Here is a 6,000-nt window from a genome sequence, read left to right on the forward strand (position 1 = left end):
TCTATAGTATTGGTAGAATGAACTGTTCTAACCACAGGTATAACATTTCTATATTGTTTTTAGAATGGGCTGTTCTAACCACGGTTATAACATTTCTATAGTGTTGGTAGAATGGACTGTTCTATCCACAGTTATAACATTTGTATAGTGTTGATAGAATGGACTGATCTAACCACAGTTATAACATTTCTATAGTGTTGGTAGAATGGGCTGTTCTAACCACAGTTATAACATTTCTAAAGTGCTGGTAGAATGGAATGTTCTAACCACAGTTGTAACATTTCTATTGTGTTGGTAGAATGGAATGTTCTAACCACAGGTATAACATTTCTATAGTGTTGGTAGAATAGACTGTTCTAACCACAATTATAACATTTCTATTGTGTTGGTAGAATGGACTGTTCTAACCACAGTTTTAACATTTCTATAGTGTTGATAGAATGGACTGATCTAACCACAGTTATAACTTTTCTATAGTGTTGGCAGAATGGACTGTTCTATCCACAGTTGTAACATGTCTACAGTGTTGGTAGAATGGGCTGTTTAAGCACAATTATAACATTTCTATAGTGTTGGTAGAATGGAATGTTCTAACCACAGGTATAACATTTCTATAGTGTTGGTAGAATAGACTGTTCTAACCACAATTATAACATTTCTATTGTGTTGGTAGAATGGACTGTTCTAACCACAGTTTTAACATTTCTATAGTGTTGATAGAATGGACTGATCTAACCACAGTTATAACTTTTCTATAGTGTTGGCAGAATGGACTGTTCTATCCACAGTTGTAACATGTCTACAGTGTTGGTAGAATGGGCTGTTTAAGCACAATTATAACATTTCTATAGTGTTGGTAGAATGGAATGTTCTAACCACAGTTATAACATTTCTATAGTGTTGGTAGAATAGACTGTTCTAACCACAATTATAACATTTCTATTGTGTTGGTAGAATGGAATGTTCTAACCACAGTTATAACATTTCTATAGTGTTGGTAGAATGGAATGTTCTAACCACAGTTATAACAGTACTGAAATGTTGATAGAATAGGCTGTTCTAACCACAGATATAACATTTCTACAGTGTTGGTAGAATGGACTGTTCTAACCACAGTTATAACATTTCTACAGTGTTGGTAGAATGGACTGTTCTAACCACAGTTGTAGCATCACGGAAGAGTCGGTAGAGTGGACGGTTCTGGATTGAGCCTGAGGTAAACTCAAAGTGATCGAAAAACACTTGAAAATGTAAAGGCGGATGTATTCTGTCTCGATTACTCAATAAGTTTCGTAATTTTCATATATTAACCACTTATGATGTGAGTGTCGGTAGAAGGAGCAATTTTAACAGGTTAAAACAGCAGCGAAGTGTCCACAGAATGAGTACAGTTATACAGCTAAACATTGATGTTTCAATCATAAGGTAGAAGAGTTCGAACAGATTTAGATTCATTGACAGTAACAAGTGGGATTGGAGTATTAAAAAAAATGATGTAAAAAGTTCAACGCACGTAATAGCCTGTCGTCAAAACAACATAGAAAAGAAAAAAGTGTAACAAAGCACAGAAAACAAAAAGTTACAAAACATCAAACGATTACATTGTGTGTTTTAAACTGTGGTCAACTTAGCCTCTAAAGATGCATGTGACGTTATGTAATGTGCAGCATTTAAACATACTTTGATCGTTATCACGGATCGTCACTGGTGTAGCGAAATATACTGAAAGACACGAAATATCTTTCAAGACAGCCACCGGACAATAAATATGAAAACAGATCTATCAAATGCAAGGTAACATTTTGCGCAATGAGCAATCACTTTCCTTATCAAATTGATAGACGGTTCAATTTTTACAACATAGATATTCTCAACGAAGATACTGACAACCAGCAATTTGATAATTTTTTTCATAATTTGATCCCTCTGTTTATTTCTTTATTTGGACGTTTTTTAATGAAGTATATCGCAGTATAATTCACAACCACATGTTTGCAACGCCTTCACTTTTCTTTGAAAAGAAAACTCACTTAAGAAGAGAACGAAGGATTTTTTTAGTAGTTTTGGATCGAGTATAGCTATGTACAGACAACTTAATGATAACGTTCTTTTTAAACTAATAGTTCCTTTTAAGAGGGTATTGAAGAATGGTCAAGAGTTGTTTGGGGTTGTTTAAAATCCACATCCCATTAATTCTATTCTTGAGTGAACAGTATCACAACAAGATGATAACCTGTACAGTTCATTTTTACCTCCTCCCATTGATACATTAGAATTTGATTGGCGAAAAGAAAGCAATAAAATACCAATATGTCAACATGATCTTAATCCAAACTCAAATTCAATAAAACGAGGACAAAATGTAATCAAACGAAAGATTTAAACAGAGACTTCTGAAGAATTGACAACACATTCACGTTCTCAAATGAGAAAAAGGAATACAACAACGGAACCAATAGACAAACAAACAAGCATCAAACACAACCAGCTTCATAACGCACAATATAGAATATTATGCTATGACGGTCGTATCAATTCTCCATAATTGTTATCAGTCTGCATCTTTTCAAACCCCTGTGTTAGGAATTTGTTGATCATTTGATGAATTCTTGCAAATAAATCGTGAAAATGGGAACAGAATATTGAATCACTTACAACATGTAAACACCAGAGGTTGGGAATGAAAGGATGTTGCTACCCAAAAATAGACAATTCCCAAGAGAGGAATTGAAATCATCATTGAAGTCATACAGCTTAGTGGAAAACTGTCCATGTTGTTGAAGAGTCTGTCATGTCTTAAATGTCCAATTCTGGTGGGTATATACGGTGAACGTTACCGATAGATGTTTTGTTATTTAATGACAAGACTTAATCAATATATCTGAAATTGAAATCAAACGACTTTGCAAGGTCTTGTGGGCTGTTTTGCTCTTAAATAAATTAAGCCTCGTATGAAAACAAGAATAATTCAGCCAACAGATGGGCGCTGTTGGTTCCCATAGATATTCAAATAGTCAGTTGGAAGATCATATCTCCAAACTGGACGAAGATATTTACAACCAAATTTCGTCCTCTGTATTTTTCTTCTTTGATTTAGACGTATCTTTACGAAATACGCTTCATTCTAGTTCACAACCATTTGTTTATGCAACCGGTCACCTTTCTTTCTTGGAGTTGAAAGCTTTCATAGGATGAGAACGAAGGCGTTCTTTCAGTTTAGGATGGAGTATGCTGGTGTACAGGATGGAAAAAACAAACGTTCTTATAGAAGAAATATTTAAGAAGAGGGTGTTGAAGATAGGTCAAAAGCCCACATACTATTCATTCTATGTATTGGGTAAACAATGTCAAAATAAGACTATAACCCAGATTTTATAGTACTAAGAATGGTGTTTAGTAGTTTTGACATTTTGATAAAGGCTTGGTTTAACAGATAGACAGGCTAGCTATTAAACATTGTTTATATGGATTCTTGTAAAGTCAACGGGGGCAGTCCGTATCCTGATCATTAATAGGTAATCCAAATTTTTTCCAATACCAAAGCATGTTTAGCCAGATTTTTGTCTATGGAAAGATTGCATTAAGTCTAGATGGAGTTTCCTTCATACTTTGCATACCAGAAACGCAGTAATAAAGATCAAGTAATTGGACGCCTTATCTGCAGGAAAAATTGCATACATGTCATGTTAATTTTTAAGTGTGGATTTAACATCAGGATCGAGGAAAGCTGACCTGTTTTGTTTTCCTTTTAGATTCTTTTAAGAAAAGATTGACCGAATGGATTTAACAAACTAAGAAAGTAAATCCATGTTCTCACACATTGTTTGGCATAGTTTGCAAAAAAAAAAAAAAAACATAAATATCTTAAAATTCATTTTAGCGTCTAACCATTCGACACAGACATAAACACATACATAACAGACATATATACTTACACACACGACACATAGATATGGCTTAACACAAACACCTACACATAACACGGACATCAATACACATACATAACACACATATATACTTACACACATGACGCATACATATGACTTAACACAAACACCCACACATAACACGGACATCAATACATATACAACACAAAAATTATAATCCCATATACAACACACAAATAAAACATGTAATAACCACACATTACATATAATAATCATAACTACACATACATGACACACCAACGTGATCACATAGTCATACACAGATTATAACCACACACACGACATCCAAATGTGGCTAAAGCGATATTAACACATACAAATCATACAGATAAAACACTTACACGACACTAACACAAATGACACACATATAACCACATACACACAAAACTGATATATAACCATACACAAGACACATATACATACTAACACACATATACACCCTACAGTTAAGAGCAAATCGCCAGACCAGATGAAACAAAGAAAACACAGCATGGAATAAGAGTACACGCCATGAGAGGAGACAGAGTACAGGTTAGGAGAAACGACCTCTAGTTCCTCTCTAATTAAAAGTGACGTTTATATCAGTTTTATGTTTTTATTCTGTCGGTATCCGTCATAACAAAATCTTGTATCAAACGTGTCTATATATTCATCAAACTGCCTTTAAGTTTATAGTTATTATCTTCTTTTCCTACAAGCACAATAGATATATACATATGCATGAAACACAGATGGCCCCAGCCAATTAAAGGTGTAATGTAGACGTCACCTGCAATGAAGTTTACGACATGACAGATGACAGCTTCATATTGTACGATAATGACGTATGTCAGAACACTTGTCTATAGTGTTGGAGAAATGATTTATTGAAAGGTTTGTTAAATAACGTGGTAAATGTTTATATCACTGAAATCTAGAAGGCTTAAATTTATTCACAAGATATGTTTGTATTTTATTGAAATAACAAAACCGTATACATTTATGTCTTTCATAACACGACGTTTTCATTATTCATCACACAAATAAATATATTACTTACATGCAACAAATGAATTATATAACATTATCATGAAAAACATATTTTGTACCTTATATAAATGCACAGATAATGAAAGATTGATGAATCTAAACTTGCATTTCGTTAAATACAGTATACAAAACTGTCATCCATTTACTTGTTTTAAAAAAAAGTTCTTGAAATACACATGCATTTAATTACATGAATACAAACGTTACCTAACCTCTAACGTGACGCTACCGAAATCGATACCGTGCCCAAGTTGATACCTTTTGCGGAGTAAGTGTTCGTCAAGCACTGTTAATGAAATATGCTGAAATTCACACTGATTGTGTAAAAATAACAACATCTAACTGTTTATTCGACACTGATTTATTTTACAAAAGTTTATCTACAAGATTCTATCGAAATGGGCAAAAATGTCATAAGTATTATATTCACAAATCATACGGTCGTGCGACGATTATTTTTCTAGTCCTTCTAGACATTTTTAAACATAACCAAATAATCGATTATAACATGATAAGCTCAAAAATCCAAATCAATATCACTTTTGTCTAGAAAATATCTTCAGTGGTTCGATTTTGTATCGACAAGCCACTACTGTTGTCGTCTCCGCCATCTTGTTTACACTGCCGTGCTCATGGCGTCACTCAAAAACGCAAGGTGACTGAAAGAAAATCCGGTTATGCTCTTCGTGACATGAAAGCTGCCTTGTCAAGATACAAGATTGCCTGTAAATAATAAAGGATTTGGGGGTAATTTTCTTCTTTTTATTCGTATTGACAATGACATAAAAAAAATTCCAGACCAGTATACAATAGTTTCACAGATACGTTATGTAGAAAGTATTATTTCTACTTTAATATACCAATAAAATGACACTTGTCGAATATCTGTGTGTGTATATGAGGTAAAATAGGTCTTCTCTCACTTATTATGTAATAACACAAATTAAACAGAAAACTAACCTTTCAAATGTATGCAGGGACCTACATCTAGCCAAGTCTCAGGTCAGAGTTAACATATTGTCTT

This window comes from Ylistrum balloti, unplaced genomic scaffold (assembly GCF_031769215.1).
Source record: "Ylistrum balloti isolate Yb309-2 unplaced genomic scaffold, AGI_CSIRO_Ybal_v1 Utg369730, whole genome shotgun sequence".
Classification (NCBI taxonomy): Eukaryota; Metazoa; Mollusca; class Bivalvia; order Pectinida; family Pectinidae; genus Ylistrum; species Ylistrum balloti.